Raw genomic sequence first — 19,818 nt, forward strand, 5'->3', positions numbered from 1 at the left:
TTCTTACTAAGTGCTAATGAGATAATGAGATATTAGGTTCTTACTAAGTGCTAAGTCTGTACTTGACAATTCTCTAGTTCTGGCCTTTCCTGGGGAAGAGCTTGCATGCTTAGGAGGAGCAAGTTCATTGGTTGAAGTAATTCTTCCCAGAAGCCCTTGCATTATCCCACGCCCATTCTCTGGGAGGATAAAGAGGGCAGCTCTGGAGGAAAAAGGGAGTTGTTTCTGGACCAGACTTGAGGCTACTCTCTGCAGGAAGGGAAGTCAGCTCTCTACAGGAAGAAGAATCTGTCCCAGAGATTTGAGTTGACCCAGCAGATCTCCTCCCAGAGAGCGATCGGCAGTTTCTGGAGACAACAGCACATTACACTGGTAACTTTGAACTGCCTATCAACACATATAGAATATTCTCACTCCTCACTATTATCTGTTGGAATACCTGAGTTAAAAACAAACAAATAAACACAAAACATCAAAATAAAAAACAAAAACAAACTCAGATGCCAGCTTTTTTAAGGAAGCTTTTTCTGATCTGTTCAGCTCCTAGTGTCATTGTCTTCTAAAGACTGTGAGATATATATATATATATATATATATACATACATATATATACATATATATATATATATATATGTATGTATATGTATGTATATATATATATATATAATGTATGTATATGTATGAGATATTGTCTCCCATATTCAAATGTAAGCTTTTTGAAAGTAGGATCTCTTAGTTTTTTCTTATTATTTTAGTGCTTGGCATAATGCCTGGTATATAGTCGGCTCTAAATAAATGCTTGCTGATTGATTAAGTAAAGAGGAGAAGGTAATGATAATGTAAAGAATGTAGAGAAAAAGGGAGATTATGAATAGAGCAAAGTCTTAGAGGAAACAGGAAGGGATGGGTTCAAGGACATAGATTAGAAAAAGGAAAGCCACCTATTCAAAGACTGGAGAGAATGAGCAGAGAAGAAACCTGAGCAGAAAGATAGGAATAGAAAAGTAGGAGAATGGAATTGAAGGATTTCAGAGTCAAGTCTGGCCCAAAGTGAAAATGGAGCAGGTAAAGTTGGGACTTGAGGAGGAGAAAAGGTTGAAATAGCCACTGTGGTGTTTCCAGGTATCAAAGATGCAAAATGTTCTGGACCATCATCTCCAATATTTCTGTACTAAGAATCAATTGAATTGAGAGCCAAAATGATTTTACTATTTTCCCTTTATCTTTTCCCATACATGCTTTCTGATTCATCCAAAAAGACTGATTTACCTGATCACTGTACTATTAGTTAAAAAATGCACTATGCTCTAAGTTCTGACTTTGTTTCATTCTTGATATTCCCAGATTCTGAGAAGCTTTAATTATATCTGAGAAATTTAGGTCTAGAAACTAAACTTTGAAGTGATTTATATGCCAAAGAACTGAACCTGTAATTAATATACACTACCACTAGGTGACAATGGTGAACGCTTTGTTATAACTAAGTTTAAATATTACTAACAGAAAATTTAAAACATTTTATCCATGTGGAATGCTTTTAAAATTATAAAGCAGAGGTACAATTCAATATCTTTTTTATTAATCTTTAGCTATGAACAATTTAAAAATGCATTCTTATTCAATGACTTTGACTAGGATTTTATTGTTCAACAAACCTGCTTTTCTTAGAGTCAAAAGCCAAATACAGGCCATCTCGCCTGTGCTAATTTCCTCCATTCACCAGTGGCCTTCCTTCTTTTCCTGATAATAATAATTTCTACTCACTTGTCAGAGAGAAATTTTAATTTCCTTTTCCACCATCTTGATTTGCTTCTTTCCTTGTATGGGGTAGAACTCCATTTGTCTATGTTATTGTGTGTATAAAACAGCATGAATATATTTTTATTTTTCAAAATCTGAAAAAAACTGAAAAAAAATCTGAAAAAACTATTTCCATAGGTTTTCACATTTTACAACATACTTTTTGTTAGGATTACTAGGTGAGAACTCAGGTTGTCTGGACAATTACAAGGTGAGAACTCAGGTTGACTTGACAGTTCTCTGGCTCAGACCTGTAAAGGGAGTTTACACCTTAGGAATCCTAGAAGGAGCAAGCTCATTGGTTGAAGTGGTTCTTCCCAGAAGCCCTTGCATTATCCCACGCCCATTCTCTGGGAGGATAAAAGAGGCAACATTGGGCCTGGAGAGCAGTCTGCCTGGGGAAGGATAAGAGCTGGAGGAGATTCAGAGCCAGGATTCAAAGAGAGGTCTCTGCATTACATCAGGCCTGACGGGGCTCTCTGCAGGAAGGGAAGTTACTTCTCTGGACAAGAGTTAACAGCAACTGCCTGGAGGCAAAGGATCCATAGGCTCAACAGGAACAGATTTCACTTCTCCAGGGAGACTGCTCTCCAGGGCCAATGTTGCCTCTTTTATCCTCCCAGAGAATGGGCGTGGGATAATGTAAGGGCTTCTGGGAAGAACCACTTCAACCAATGAGCTTGCTCCTTCTACGATTCCTAAGATGTAAACTCCCTTTACAGGTCTGAGCCAGAGAACTGTCAAGTCAACCTGAGTTCTCACCTTGTAATTGTCCAGACAACCTGAGTTCTCACCTAGTAATCCTAACATCCATACACACCACTTTCAAAGGAATACAACCTTTCCTTTAGCTGAACAGATCAGAACAAGCTTCATATAAAAAAGACTTTTCCCAGTGGAGGTGCCCCGACTATGAGTTCTCTAATTGGGGGGAATGCCCACTGCTTGGACACATTAAACCAGATACCCTATCTTTTCATTTAGGAAACCAAAGTTTGAATACTTACTTATATTTAACAAACCAATGGAAGTTATTAATGACAACAGCCTTGAAGAGGGATCTTTAGGAACAATTTCTGAGAGTCTCATCTCAAAATGTATTCAACTCATTGTTGGATACAAGGGCCCCATTATAAACAATCTAAGTTTAAAATCTTTTGAATACAAATATTTTTCTGATGATGTGTGGCACTATGAAACATTACAATTCTTGAAGAGTTAAAGATAAAGTGATACATCTGGGCAATTTCCAGTCACCTGATCTATCTCTCGCCATTGAGCCCAAATGACTCCAGAAGAGAAAGTGAAACAGGTGACTTTGCACAGCCCTCTCTCACTTCAATCCAATTCACTTGCATGCCATGGCATCCCCTCCTTGAAGTCATTGTCCTCTTCAAGAAAAAGAACTTCTGTGAAAAGCAATAAGAGCCGCCCCACTCAACTGACTCAACTGAAACTGGCCAGTTGGGCAACATAGTTCATTTTTTTTTCCTCTTCTCTTCTCCTCTTCTCTTTCTTCTTCTTACCCTTCCATTTTCCCTATTATAACTTCATCTTTAGGTGCTCTAAATGTAAGGAATGTAAATCTTGATTGCTGAAGCCTTCCAAGATAGCTTGGAGGTTTGCAGGCTAGGACCATGCCTTAAAACCAAATCATTTTTGGTGCTCATTGGTCGCAGGCCAAAACTCACTTAGTCATTGTTTGGCCCTTGATTAGCTCAGAGTGAATTTTCTTCTGTTTTGGCAGAATTCTAAGGATCTTCTCCTCCCTTGATTTTTTTTTTCTAACTAGGGAAAAGAGGTCATTCCCTCCCTTATTTCTTACTTATCCTTAGTCAATCACTGGCCTTTACCTTGTCATACCTTGAGATCTGGGAATTATCTTATCTTAAAGAGACCAATGTCTCTTACTGCATACAGGGCCATCTGTAGTTATCCTGTTCTATATTGACTCTGGAAAAAGTGAGACTGGTGACCTTGCATAGGCCTGTCATACTTTAATTTAATATACTTGTATGTCATAGCATTATTTTCTTGATGCCATGGTCCTCTTCAAGAACAGTACAAGAAGCAACAACAAAGATAAGATTCACTCAAATATCAGTTTTGATCTCCTTGATGTTACCAAGCTATGATTCATTATATGAGAGGACTTATACAAAAGATGTAGTATGAACGATGTTATGAAGTAAATGTGTAAGTGAAAAAATAAGTAAAGTTGCTCATATTGCAATAGTAAAGGATGACTGAAAAACCACATACTTCACTGGTATTCTCATATCAAGAAAACTTAACGAAGGCCCATGCATTTTGGGTAGACTCATTGGATAGAGACATATATTTTTAATTTGCCAGTGACTACTTCCTAAACCCTCTCAATATTATAGGCAATATAACATTATATAAAGAATTAAAAACTTCAGTGCCCACAAATAAAATTTCCATTTTTATTTAGATTATAATTTATTTTCATAGGAAGATACATTCTATTTTACAGTAAAAATAGCATATGCTTTTTGTACATATAAGCTTCAAAGCTATTCCCTCAAATTTCCATCCACACCATCCCCTAAGGGCTGTCAAAATGTGCATACTCTTTGATCCAGCAGTTTTTTTATGGGCTTATATACCAAAGATATCTTAAAGGAAGGCAAGGAACCCAGATGTACAAAAATGTTTGTGGAAGTCCTTTTTGTAGTGGCAAGAAAAGGGAAACTGAGTTGATACCCATCAGTTGGAGAATAGCTGAATAAATTATGCTATATGAATGTTATGGAATATTACTGTTCTATAAGAAACTATGAGCAGGATAATTTCAGAGAGGCCTGGAGGGATTTACATGAACTAATGCTAAGTGAAATGAACAGAACAATATTATATGAGGATCAATTCTGATGGACATTGCTTTTTTCAACTATGAGATGATCCAGGTCAGATCCAATGACATATCAAGATAATTATATATGTATGCATATATTGGATTTAACATGTATTTTTATCATGTTTAACATATATTAAATTACTTTCCAATAAGGGAAGGGGATGGGGGAAGAGAAGGGAATTGGAACACAAGATTTTGCAAGGGTTAATGTTGAAAAATTATCCATGCATATGCTTTGAAAATTAAAAAGATTTAATAAAAAAATTTCCATCCACACTGTCAGGTCTTATCTCCAGAGATCAGACTGCCAAATATCCTCTCATAGTTTTAGGAATAGCCCTGAAAAATTAGGGATATCTTTTTTTTTTTTAATGTTATTTTAGTTCATGAGCTCCTAATGGCTCCTATAAATCATTAATATATGGATATCAGCTAATTAATTAAATTTTTGTAAAGGTTACTTACTAAGGTATTATAGCAGATCAGTTGTTACAAACTAACCATTCCAAAGTCTTTTCTATAAAAAGGAGAGTGGTCTTGAACTTAGAGCACATGTGGTAAAGATATGGCTCACAAATCTGAGAAGTCCTTTTGTTCAATTATCAACATGTTTTCTTTAGATATGCTGAATTCAGTTTTTTGGTTGGAATTTTTGTGGAACCTTGAATTTGCCTTTTCTAATTTATCTTAGGATTGCAATACAGACCTTACAGAATGTGATTCCTCCAGGAATTTTAATGCAATGCTAATTTGGAAAAGTTGTAATTCCTTGGTCTTCCAAAGTCCATAGTTCTTTTCTAGACAAGGGCAGAGGAAGCTGAGACTTACGGCATAGACCAGACTTTTCCACTCCAATGATTTCTTTTCAAAGGCTTTAGCTAAAAAATCTTTAATTTACCATGAACAAAACAAAACAAAAATAAACTTCAAAACAAAAACTGGTTAGCTTAAGTTTTAGAAAGGACTTGTTGCTTGTGGCCAATTCCATCAACCAATTCAAATAGTTTAAATTGAACAAACCCTGTTCACACTTAGATCACACTTTCAACTGAATGATTCAAAGGTAACTGGAATTAGTGTCTTCTTATAACTTTAAGGGAATGAAATAATTGTCTAGATTGATCCTACCTCCTCTCTTAAATATTCATTGAAATACGAACTTCCATGAAAACAGTCTATATCTCATTGGGACACAGAGTTTCTACTGGGCTTTCATCCTTCTGTAGAGAATACACTTGGAAGTTTTACTAAGCTGCAAAGATTTTGAGTATGAGTAGATGGACGGCTATGAACCTATCGTATGAATAATATCTTCATTAATATTCTACTTCTCCTACTTACTACACATGTGATCTTAAGTCATTTCATCACTTTGGATCTCAATTTCTACATCTGTGTAATGAGGGAATTGGATTAAGTGATCTCCAAGGTCCCTTCTAAGTCTATAATCTTATGATCCAACAATTCTAATTGCAGAGGGGCTTATTACCAGATTGATAACAATCACTGATGAATGTTTTTGGCCACAACAACTTATAAATGTCATTGTGGGGCAAGTAGGTGGTTGACACTATAATTAGGAAAATCAAGTTTAAATCCTACCTCTGACAGTTAACTCTACACCTGAGTTATCACCTTGTAATCCTAACACTATGTAACCCAATGTATTTCCTTATCTGTAAAGTATATAATAATAATAATGATTATAAATATCAAATGAGATATCTCATTAGCACAGAGCCTAGGATACAGTAATTAATTATTATTATTAATTTCCAAAACATGGAAAGATTGTAATTCTCTTAGAATATATAATATTTCATGGAGAAAGTGACCATATTGATAAAATCACAGATATTATAATATATAATAAAGACTAAATGCCATTAAATATCATTGTTTTTTAATATCTACTATAGTTTTCCCTCATTCCTATTCCCTAGTGACAAGACAGGTTGATTATCCCTAAAATGTGACAAAACAGTTCCGGGGCATATAGACTCCTGGACTTCCCTTGATACATCTTCTCAGCAGTCAAAGGCTGAGGATTCCCATTACCTAACGCCATAAAAAGATTCATTTATTACCAGATTTTGAAAATGTCCTGAGATTATAAGAATCACTATACCCTCTTGACTCAAACTTGTTTCCATAAGGAGGTAAGGGGAGGGGTCATTGGCAGTTGAAGCTAAGCACCCTTATATCCTTGCTGATATTTTTCTGAATTATAACTAAGTAAACATCTTTTTGTTTATTGTCAAATAATCTATCTCATTTCATCCCAACACTGAATCTGAACTAGGAGGGTAGTAGTGTCATCATGTTTGTTTCTAACAATGGTATATTTCTTGAATAATTTCATTGGCAACATAAAGAAATGGAATTTTTAAGGGCCCCAAAGTGCATTAAATTTGCTTCTCCAAAATTATGAGTTTATACATACATATATATATTTAAGTGGAAGTTGGCATAATAGATTATGGTATATGCTCTTCATCTTTTTTTCCAACTTGTACTGTAGCTGACATAATGTGAATAATGTGTTTTTCTTTCTTTCTCTTTTCCTTCCTTCCTTCTTTTCTCTCTCCCTTCTTCCCTCTCTCCCTTTTTCCTTCTCTCTCTCCTTCCCTCCTTCTTTCCTTACTTTCCTCCCTTCCTTTTTCTTTCTCTCCCTCCCTTCCCTTTATTTTCTCCTTTCCCTCCTTTTCCTCTTCCTCTTCTCCTCCTCCTCTTCTTTGTCCTTCTTCTTCTCTCTCTCTTTTTCTTTCTGTCTCTGCCTTTGTCTCTCTTTCAAGCTTCTTTGCATCCTCAAAAACCTACATCTCATGTTGCAATGCTTTAGTAGAAATCCTGTGGGAAATCTGTTAGTGTATTAGACTTTAACAAACTCTCTCAGGGAGCCAGACTTTATGAGTACTAAAAATCCACCCAAGAATGGAAAGAAACTGTGTTGACAGAGTGTGTAAATGAGATTTGGCCTTGCCACCATTCAGGAGCATTGGGTTTATTCAATTCCAATTTTCCTTTCATAGAAACAACTGTGTGTGTGGTGCAGGTGGGATTGTCAACTCTCACAGGAATGAAATGCCTTATCATTCAACAGCAACCACTTTGGCTGAGCAAAGAGTGAGATATCGATGGGCTCTGCACAAGAGAGCAAGGGAATGGCATCCAAAACCCTGAATGAAAACGTTGTGATGCAGAAAAAAGGTAAGGATAATAATAATGTATCGTGCTGACTGAAAACACCTTTTCTTTGACCATCTTGTGTCCTGTCCTCAGTTCCATAAAATAAGAGAAGTACCATTCTGCTAGAAAAAGAAAAACAAAATGGGCTCGTAAAGAGTCATGACAGAGTCTTGAGGGGCAACCATGGTTAGTGGGCAAGACTTAGATGTCAATCAGGAAATATTAATCATATGTTGTCTTAAAATTTGCAAAGTATTTTACAAATTTCTCTTTATATACTTGATACCTAGGAGTTAGAAACTATTATTTTCTTCATTTTACAGGTGAGAAAACTTATGGTCTCACCACTAGTGCCTAAATCTGGATTTGAACGTAGGTCTTGCTCTATGTCCAATGTTCCATCGATTTGACCCTTAGTTACTTTATTTGAAATCAGGAACAATGTCATATAGAAAGTTTTGGATGAACTGAACTGAATTGTAAAGGAACCAAAGGATTCTTAGGGAGAAATATGAGAAAATAAGGATGTAGAATGAGGACAAAGGCACTAAGATGTGTGAGGAAAAATAGGGAGAACAGTTTGGCTGGACTGTAGTATGGAAAGTAATGTGTAACACGGCTGTAAAGATAGATTGGGGTCAGGTGGTGAAGGTCTTTAAATATCAACAGAAGAGTTTATGTTAGCTGCTAGAGGTAATGAAAAGCCATTGCAGTTTATTGAATTGTGGAATGACATAGTCAGACCTCTGCTTTTGGAAAATCACTTTGTCATTTGTGAAGAGAGGATGGATCAGACAGAGCTATGAGGCAGGGAACCTAATTAAGAGGTTAGTTATTGCTCTAGTTTATGCAAATAATACTATAAGTCTGAAATAAGATGTTGGCTATGTGAGTAGAGAGGGAGGGGATGTTATAAGAGATTCAATGAAGCTAGGAATGAGAAGATTTGACAAATACAGGATATATGTGGCGAGAGAGTGAGGAATGAAGGATGATGTCAGGTTGTGGTCCTGAATCTTGGCTAAGAGGGAAATTGGGAAGAGGGGTGGGTTTGTGGGAAAATAATTCTATTTTAGATATATTGAGTTTGAGATGAGAGTAAGTTTATAAACATTTATTAAGTGTTTCTGCCATGACAAGCACTATGCTAAACACCGAGGATACACAAGAAGGTTAAAGACAATTCTTGCCCTCAAGGGTTCGCAATCTAAAGAAGAAGACAAATATGTAAAAACAAGCTACATACAGAAGAAATAGGAAATGAATATGAGAGGGAAGGCTCTGGAATTGAGAGGGATTAAGAAAAGTTTCCTGTAAATGAAATTTTAGTTGATACTTGGAGGAAGCCAGGGAAGTCAGTAGGCAGAGATGAAGAGAGAGAGAGCATTCTAAGTATCGCCAAGAAAATGCTCAGAGCCAAGAGATGGAATAGCTTGTTTGTGAAACATCAAAGAGAATAATGCCACTAGGTCAAAAAATATGTGGGGGAGTTTAACCTGTGAGAAAATTAGAAAGGTTGGTTTGAAGGGTGGGAAAGCTGGTTTTAAAGTGCTTTGAATGACAGAGGATTTTGTATTAGAAAAGTACTTTGGTAGCTGGATCAATGTTCATTGGCTACAGGAGGAAACTTGAGAAAAATAGACCCTCTAGCAGATTATCACTATAGTCTAGCCTACACAATGGTGATAGTAATATCAAAGGAGAGAAAAATTTGAGAGATATTGAGAATTGAAATTGACAGGCCTTAGCAATAGATTGGATATGAAGGGTGAGAAATACATAACAGTTGAGGAAGATACCGGTGTCGCAAATCTGAGGAATTGGGAGTTCTTCACAGAAATTGCTCTTAACAAAAATAGGGGAGTTAGGGGCTAATGACAGGGGGATGGTTTAGAGGGAAGAGAATGAGTTCACTTTTGGACATGTTGAATATGAGTTGTCTTCTGAACATCCATTTTGAGATGTCTGAAAGGCCATTAGAGATTCAAGATTGGTAGTCAGCAGAGCTTTATGGGAAATAATAGAAAGATTTGAGGAACATCAGCATAGTGATGATAATTAAATCCATGGGAGCTGATAATCAGGTGAAGTAGTATAGAAAAATAAGAGAAGAGCAGTCTGAGGAACACCTTTGATTAAAGGTCATGACCTGAATTAGAATCTACCAAAGAAAACTGAAAAAGAATAGTCTGAGAGGTAAGAGAAAAACCAGGAAAGAAGGAGGTCCTAAAAAAGGACCTAAATAAAGGAAAAGAAAGAAGAGGGTGATCAATAGTGTGAAAGTCTTTAGAGAGGTTAAAAAGGAGTATTAATAAAAATTGGATTTGGAGATAGAATGGAATGGAATTGCTAGAAACAGGTGGGTCTTAGTAAGGAGTAGAGTCACTTCTTCATATAAGGAAAAAGTGAAGAAGAAAGAGGAAGGCATCTGAGTGATACAAAAAAGGAAAATGGGAGAGGAAGGAACTCATGGTGAATGGTCTCAATTGTTCTGAGACAAGCTTTTCAGTTGAGAGATTGTCAGGAAGGGAAGCTATTATATTTTAAGGAAGGAAAAAATGGTTTGGAAGAACTACTGTGAAGAGTAGCATAGTGAACTGATGTGTAGTAGAATTACCTAGTGGCAGTGAGGATCCAGTTAAGGTTATATAACAAATTAAAATTGACACAGAACTGTGTGATTTTTCTCCCCCGGCATTTGGTAACATACTCAGGAACGAAGATGGCAGATAGAAGATGGGAGTCATCCAAAAGTGAGACAAGATGCAATTGGTATTATAAAAATATTTGAGCTGATCACCAAGATGTAGAGTTGAGGGAAAGAAAAGTTAGTGCAGGGGAGATAGCCTAGGATAAAATGAAAGAGTAAAGGGATTGAATATGGTATGGTATGGATAAAGGGTTGGGTTTGGTAAGGGAAAGCAAAGCAAGGGTAGAAAGCCAATAAATTATGGTCAGATAAAGATATTTCAGGACTCTGGAACATGAAGGTGATGCATTTGTGGATAATGAAAAGCACAAGAGTCTCTGTGTGTAGCTGAGATGGGGTGGAGGAGTAAGTCATGGGAAGTGAGTAGGCTGACAAACTGAGTGATTAGGGTAGGTATTTGAGGAAGAGTCAATGTATATTAGATGTCTCCAGGATAGTTAATTCAAGATCCTCCTGCCTGTAATATAGACAAGATGTAGAGATAAGGACTAGAGCAGGTCTTAAGCTTTTTCTATTCACAATCCCTTTTCACCCAAGAAATTTTTACACAACTCCAGGTCCATAAGAATATAAAATAGGTATACAAATTATACATTTGCTGACAATAAATCACAAACAAATCTATTTAAAAATAATTCTTTAGTATATATATATATAATTTTACCATTTATTAAAGACAAAATAAAATTTGCATACTAATGAGATGATACACTTTTTTTTTTAACACAAAGAATTAAATCTTGATGGAATATTTGACTGTTTCCAAAGTTATCATGACTTTCATTGATATTCAATTATGTGATCCACAGTTAAAGAAACTTTGAGTTAGATATCAATATAAATGAATTGATTCAAAATTGGTTAGATGACTTACTAAGACTAGTCATAAATGGTTCAACTTCTCTTAAAGGAAGGGCTTCAGTAGACTGCTTCAGAGTATCTAGTTGGTCTAGTTTTATTTATCATCTCTTCAACCTGATCACCCTTTTTCTGACTCTATTCCTGACTATCCAATCTATTCTATATTCACACCAATCTCTCATCATGAAGATGTTTCTGACTCTTCAGTCCTTACCACTGTCAAATTCCTAAGACCACTATTTCTTGAATGGTCCAGGTCTTAATATGCTCACCTATCTCCTGGCTCCACCCTTGACTTTGCCTCTCCATACAATAGTACTCTTTACGTGTTATTTTCCCTTCTTCATCTGTAACATTCTAGAGAGTTGGGAGAGTTTTTTTTTTTTTTAATTTAAGTTAAATTTGTATTCCCAGAAACTGTCACATGGTAAGTGCTTAATAAATACATTATCTCTCAATGATTTAGATAAAGGTATAGATGGCATGATTATCAAATTTGTGGGTGACAAAGTTTGAAAGGGCCACTTTGAGGAGATAATGGGTGAAATACCAAGAAGGAACATAAGCACTCAAGAATCACAACTCAGTCAGTTGATTATTCACAGACATGCACACATATAGTTCCTTGGTCCTTCAGTTCCACAATCACAGCAACGTCAGAGAAGTACAGTAGTATATGTATCTTGATTGAGGAAAGTACAGAACTCAAGGTCTCTGTGCCTTTATGTCTAGTTATAGGGTTATTGATGCTGAATAGATTCACAAGGACCAAATGGGATGGGGGCCTTAGGAAGAATCAATCAGCAGATGTCCTGTACCGTGATCCCTATCTCCTTTCTTCCATATTGTAATTAGGAAAATTTGCTAATCTAAATACCTGGATTAGCTTGTTTGCTGAACTAATTTTGACCAGAGAAGCCTTGCATTCATTACTAAAATGAAGATGACAAAACTAGTTACTGAGTACATTGGAACTTCCCAGGATGTATAATGGTCAATTAATAGTGGCATGATATCATTTTTGTTAGCTAGACCCTAGCTAGCAAAAGGCCAATATTCCTAGCAGCTAATATTGGGTAACAGTATTTAGATTCAAAAAGAATCAATTTTAAAAAATGATAAATCAAAAAAATAGGAACAACTCCCCAGTACTCCACTACCCCAATGTATAATATTAAGATTAAGCTTAACAGGAAAAAATATTAAGTCTTACATTTGAATAAAAATGTCAGCTTCACAAGTATAAGATGATGAAGGAATGGCTAGACAGCAGGAAATCTGAAAAAAAAAATTGTGGAAATTTAGTTGACTGAAAACATTAGCATAATATATACCAATAGTGAAATATGTCAGCCAAAAATCTAACTTGATTTTGGGCTGCATTATGAGATGCGTGATTTTCTTAAATCAGATATTCACTTTGCATATCTGCTTTTCTCTTCTAAAGTCCTTACTTCTGATGGGCAATGTGAAGAAAACACCCCCTGTGTGCCTAAAGTCTTCCACTGACTGACTCAAATGTCCTAATCTTTAGTAATAGATCCTAAATTCTTTGTGTAAGTGTAATTTATGCCCTTCTAAATCATTAGAAACAGAGAGTATTCGTCTATTCTGACAAGTCTTAGAAGTTTCTATTTCATATTTTTGATTCTGCCCAGGGAAGACAATGGACCTCTCTATTGTGATTATCAGATTAAAAAAAAAAAAAATTGGTAGTCCTAAGCAAGCAAAAATCTACTTCTCTCTTCTCCTCTTGAATCTTAGTAAAATATATATCTTGCCTGATGGTATCCCTGGAGCCATAGTGTAAATTTTTGGAGGCAAGCAGTTTATTTCTCTTCAAAATATATAGCCCTGTCCTCTCTGGCAATAGCCACACGTGTTTCTTAGTCTAAAATGCTCAGTAGTCCTTCTCCATGTACTCTGGGTGGCAATCAAGGATCTCAACATCCTGAAATAATTTGTTTAATGTGATGAGACAACATCGGTGTAAATAGCATGTAAGAGCAGAAAGAGAATTCGACTGGGAATAATTTAGAGATCTGGGTTCCATTCCCAGCTCTTGATAGTGACTTGAAGTGTAATCTTGCATGAGTTAATCACTTTGGGTCCATGTCTTCATCAAGGATAGTCAGGGATAGAGAAGAAGAGAAAATATCTCTCTGATCAACTTCATGAGATTTTTTCACATGCATCATAACAAGAGATATAGGATATAACTTGTATAGAAATATTTTGGAGAATTGCAAGTGCTATATATAAGTTTACAGCAATATAATGCCCTAGAGTGAGATAATAAACCACCTCAGGAGGCTTGGTTGAATTCTGATGATTGTGTATAAAATTCTCAAAAAGTATGGGGAAAAGTATGTGTATAAAATTCCTCAAAATATAAAATATTTAGTGCTGGAAGAGCTATTAGAAGCCATCTAGTCTGTTCCCTGTTTTACAAATGAAGAAACTGAATTTCTGAAGGAAAGTAAACTTACCTCAGGTCCCTCATCTAATAGGGACCAGAATCAAAATTGAACCCAACTCTTATGATTCTAAATTGAAGGCCAGTGTCATTGTGTCATGCTACTCTTTTGAAATTGAAGTCATATTCTAGAATTATTTCAAGCTGAGTTCCTGAAGAATTTTATCCCCTGTGAATACCGGACATTCTCCATTTAACACTTTCAAAATTCGAATTTCACAGAAATTTAGTATGAATGACTGCAAAACTGAAGCATGTACAAAACAGTCCTTAAAAACATGAACAAAACACTACCGACTACTCTTACTCCAGCCAGAACATTTTATTGCTAATAAAACCACATAAATTGGGTTTTGGACTGTTTGTTAAGAGCATGGTTTATTGGAACAGGAAGTATGTTTCTTCTTTTCTGTCCCTCTCCCTGTTTCTCTCTTTGAATTTACTCAGGGTTGGGTTGTATTTGGACAGAGCATTAATAAGTTTAAATTAGATAGATCTGCTTTAGAATTCTTTAACACATATCCACCAAATATTCTCTCTGGTTCTCTGATTATAAGAAGGAGTGTGGTTAAAACTCTGTTTCAGTTTACTTTGGGGGAAGAGCTAGTAACTCTTTATACACATAAATCATATTACTTACACTTTAAGTTACTTGAGGAAATAGACAAATTTCCTTCATATTGAATGGCTGTTGAATGTTATTTCTCATATTTGTGTGATTAGCCAATGAGAAAACAATCCTTATGAGCCTGTGCAGAGTGCTTAAATTGGGAATTAATTTCCTCTACCTTTTGCACAGTGCCTGATATGTAGCAGTCACTTAATAAATGCTTGTTGGCTGACTGACTGACTGTACTATTTTGGCAGTGAACAATTTACTTAAACGATGTGAGTGCTAGATTTTGAATCCAAATTTCTGGATTTAAACTCCAACCATATCAGCATTTATTTCCTATGTGACCTCAGGTAACTGGTAACTTCTCCAAATCTCAATTTACTAGGTAGTAAAATGAGAGATTTGATCTGCAGCAATTCTACAATTCTTTTTAGCTCCATTTTACTGATCCTGTTATCAGTAAAACAAGGACAAATAAACTTTTAATTTCCTCTCTCATGAAGAAATTGTAAGGGAAATGTTTTATAAAGCCTCAAACATCATACCACAAGTCATTTTTATAATAATAAACTTGAAACAGACTAGTCTCTTATGTTAAAATGAGCATAACTTGTCCTTCCCCTCCATTTTTCGTAATTTGAAATCAAATTTTTACTATATAAAAGTACATATGATGGTTACAATTTAACCATTTATTGTCTATTAATAATACATTTTAATGTATCCTTTTCCAACTACATTATGTAACATATAGAGAATACCCAAAATAATATCACATAATTAAGTGTATGAAACAAACCAAGAAGAGACTGCTAAAATTTTCTAATACTATGTTTAGTTTTCTGAGTTTCTTTTTCAACCTCCTAGTTAGAGATTTGAGTAAGAACTATGTTAAGTTCCATAGGTGTGTTGGAGTTGGGGGAGAAGGGAAATCATCAATATTTATGGAAACAGGGCAGTCTATAAGAGGGGCTGAAACCAACTTTCAAATAGTCACTAATTTAGTTTCCTGTGCAGTAAGAATATTCCACTTACTTCTTAATCATTGAATGTTTGACCTGAGGATATCAACCTAAGGCTGGAATAATGAAATGTTATTGGAGATATGCTACAATATGCTATTAATTTAGAGAAAAAAAAATTTGTCTGGATGCTTAAAAATTCAGTCATGTTTTCTATGCTGCCCACTTTGTCTAAAGGTGATGTTGGGGTAGATGCATATGCCCAGAATGTGAACAGAGGAATTATATAAATTTATTTAAATTCAAAATCTTAATTACTAAAGTATCAATGAATTTAAAGTGACATTTAGTCATTTGATTTACCTTATTAATTTTTTAATCATTCATTCAACAACCATTTATTGAATGATTTCTATGTATACTTTCCTTACTCTCATCCAATTTATAATCCAGCAGAGAGAGTGCTCATATAAACAGTATGACATAAATGTATGAAAATATAAATATGTAACATACAAATGATAAGATGACAACTATAATTACAAATACATTATAAGAACATTGATGGCAAATTCTACTCCTTTTCACTTTTATTAGAAACTAAATTAGAAAAATCACCTTTTGTGTTGTGTTTATTTTTCTCCTGGAGTTTTTGGATTTGTGTTTAAACTCTCTCCTGCCAAGAGATGATATCCCAGTAAAATAGTTCATTTGTGTCTACAAGTTTATTTTCTACATATGGTTAGCCTCTAATGATGTCATCTTCCTGCTCCTCACTGTGGCATGAAAGTAATCTTTGGTTCTTGATGGCTTTGCCAGTAGAACATACCTCAGCTCCACTAATCTGGAAAATTTTCTAATATCAGCCCATGATGGACTATCTCTAATTGGCTGTTATCTGAAGAATACAAAAGCAAAGAGTGTTTAGGAGAGACTGGCTTCTGGGTAATGATTTTCCCCCTTGATATAACCATATCACAAAGTTAACTAAAACTGTGAAGAGAAGGTACAACAATGGGAATCAGTACTCACATTGATAAAATCATGAAATCTCAAAGAATTACATTAGTATATTTATTAATAATTCACATATACAGCATTAAAAGATATAATTTGATAATGTTAATTGTGTGTCTTGGATGGAAATCAATGATTAATCCCATTATTCTTAAAGATTATTAGAGTGAGTAAGTCTTTCTACTTATTTCTTTTCAATTGATGATATGGGCCTAGGTAAAATAGAAATGTTTGAAATGAGAAACTCTAATTACCGATAAGGACACAACCCATTAGCTGATGGATGATTCTTTTTCACAACTACTTGGGTTATTTGGGCACCATGTGTGCTATGGAAATTGCATCATAATTATTAACCTTGCTCTCTAGAAAGAAACATTGTTAGAATTCTTTAGCAGTGGTTGTATGTATTAGCATATGAAAGATCATAGATTTGGAGCTGGAAGAGATTTAAAAGGCTATTGAGTCTATTTTGGGTAGCTGGGGACAATCATTTTACCTAAGCCATAACCAGTGTTGACCTTTGACCATGGCAGAATGGGTCATTTGCTTGCTTTGGTTTGGCTGCCTCCATTCTGATAACCAGATACTGGATGCTGAAAGTTCTTGTTACCATCCCTACTTTCATCCTTCCCCCTCCCCACATCTTCCTATTTCAACCTGTGAGATTCTAATTGACATATTCCTAAGAGATAATAATATGGTGCTTAGAGATTAGATTTTATAAACATTTCATCCAGGTTTTCTTTTAAGATAATAAAGCAGAAGACATACTGTATTTTGGTTAGCAGCGAAGGTGGAATTAATGTAATACCTTGCATTTATTACAGTATTTAAACTAGTGCAAAGTTCTTATATAGTCTCTCTCCATAATTTCTAAATGCTTGCCCCTCCCCCCAAAACTAAATCAGACCTCAATTGGTTTCATTTGGATCCTTGGGTTGTTTTTTAAAATTTCAGTTGCTTTTCAGTAATGAACTGAATCAGTCATGCCCAGCAAAAGAACTCTGGGAGATAACTATGAACCACTATATAGAATTCCCAATACCCCTATTTTTGTCTGCCTGCATTTTTTATTTCCTTCACAGGCTAATGGTACACTATTTCAAAGTCCAATCCTTTTTGTACAGCAAAATAACTGTTTGGACATGTATACATATATTGTATTTAATTTATACTTTAACATATGTAACAAGTATTGGTCAACCTGCCAATCGGGGGGGAGGGGGGGGAGAGGAGAGGAAAAATTAGAACAAAAGACTTGGCAATTGTCAGTGTTGTAAAATTACCCATGCATACATCTGGTAAATAAAAAGCTATAATAAAAAAAAAAATTTCGGTTGCTTTCACACGCAAGGAAGTTACAAGGGTCCTCTAAAGTGACTTATTTTATTCTACCATAGAATTCTTTGCAATGCTTTAATATTAGGCCATGAGAATAGAATTTTCCTTTTTGGTTCCTAAAACATTTATTTTTATTTTACTCTGAACTTTGATGAATATTTAGCATGTAGAAATGAAAATTTTAAAATGTAAAACTTAAGCATCTTTTGCTGCTCTGATATTGTTATATTTTTCCTATTTGAAAAAGAAAATCTCAATTGAATTTCTCAAACAAATGGGCTTCCTTTTCTTAAGCAGCAGCATGCTTCCAAGGACTATATAGTTATGGCCACATGGTTGGTTACACAGAAGCCCAGATCTTCTATTTTTTTTTTCCAGCAATCATCTAAAAGATCATCAGATTGAATATTGACCAAGAATTCCAAAGAAAAACTTTAGTAAACCTTTTTATCCATCCCAGTTCTATCGAAAAACCTGTTTGAAGCTGTGGCCAGAGGAAGAGGACCTCCACTGGAAAAGACAACATTCTGTAAGGAAGCTTTCAAAAACAATATCCTGTTAGGGAAAATGGCAGAGTATTTACCTAGCAACCTGGAAGTAGAAATCCCAGTATAGTGGTCATGCAGAACTTTGTTCAAAGGAAACTTGAGATGCCAAAAACCATCTGGGACCCTAATCAAGCAACAGGAAATATATGAAGCTCCTTTCTAAGGTAGCAAAAGGAGGATTACATGAATATGTGGCATGCCCACACATGCACAATGAGAAATGGAGACAAGTAGAGGAAATAAGGAGATTTAAAAGGGAGGATAGATTCAAGAAAGAAATAATGCCAAGCAAAACAAATTTCATCTTTAGATTTTGTACCACTAACAGGAGATTAAACGGTGAAAGGGGAAAAAAAAAAGTGCAAATTAATGATCAGTGTGTTCAAGTTTAAGACAGGAGGGCTAATGAAATGGAAACAGATCACGGCAATTATATATCACTATGATTAATCACATTTTTTTCTTTCATCAAACTTTTTCATCTTTGTAAAAGGGAATAAGGGTGAGGCTCAAAGGAAAGAAAAAAATATAAGGGTAAGATAGATGTAAATACACAATTAAAAATCACTGTCATGAATGTGAATGGAAATAACTCACCAATGAAATGGGAAAGGATAGAATAATGAAATTGAAAGTAGAATCCAATAATTTGTTGTTTATAAGAAATACAATTAAAACATGAGATTCAAATGAGAGTTAAAATAAAGGACTGGAGATGAATTTATGATGTGTTGGTAACAATTATGATCTCAAATGATACAATAAAAATAGGACTGAAAGATAAGCAGGGACACTACATTCTGTTCAAAGGTCACAAGCAATGAATAGAATCTATATACATATTTTAATTCAATTTCATTTTTTATTAACAAAAATCTCTTATCTCCCTTCTATCTCATTGCCATTGGAAAAAAAAAAAAAAAGGAAAGTAAGGGAGAAATTCATAACAAACATGCTTAGCTGACCAAAACAAATTGTCAAATTAGCTATGTATATATGTGTATATGTGTGTGTATATGTGTTAACATGTATAAATAAAAATATATATAGATACATTTATGTGTGTGCATACATATATTTTTGCATTGTTGAGAAAGGAGAGCCATCAAACAACTGTTAGTCTTGATATCTTTGGATTCTTATTTTTGTTTATTTAAAAAAATTCTTTTGAAATCTGTAAGTTTTCTTAATTACACTATTTAATAAAAATATAATTCATTAATTAGATTTTGCTGAAATTTTCAAGATACTAAGTAAACTAAGGAAAGGTAGTGGACCATCTCTAGGAGGTTAGTGAGAAAATATAGATTATAATGACAAGGTATAGAGAGGCTGTTATTTGTACTAGTTTAGGAAGTGCTAATATCCATGAAACCAGAATAGATAGTATCAAAATATTTTAAGTTAGATAGTA

The 19,818-nt window shown here is 34.8% G+C and overlaps 1 long non-coding RNA gene across 1 annotated transcript in view; it reads left to right on the top strand.

Annotated features, from left to right (window-relative positions):
• Positions 1 to 19,348, top strand: part of LOC141560519 (uncharacterized) — an 88,752-nt gene extending 69,404 nt beyond the window's left edge. Inside the window, exons 3-4 of the long non-coding RNA XR_012487737.1 lie at positions 7,714 to 7,891; positions 18,235 to 19,348. This is a non-coding gene — a long non-coding RNA (uncharacterized LOC141560519). The remainder of the gene's footprint in view (positions 1 to 7,713; positions 7,892 to 18,234) is intronic.
• Positions 19,349 to 19,818: the final 470 nt, after the last annotated feature.

This window comes from Sminthopsis crassicaudata, chromosome 3 (assembly GCF_048593235.1).
Source record: "Sminthopsis crassicaudata isolate SCR6 chromosome 3, ASM4859323v1, whole genome shotgun sequence".
NCBI lineage: Eukaryota > Metazoa > Chordata > Mammalia > Dasyuromorphia > Dasyuridae > Sminthopsis > Sminthopsis crassicaudata.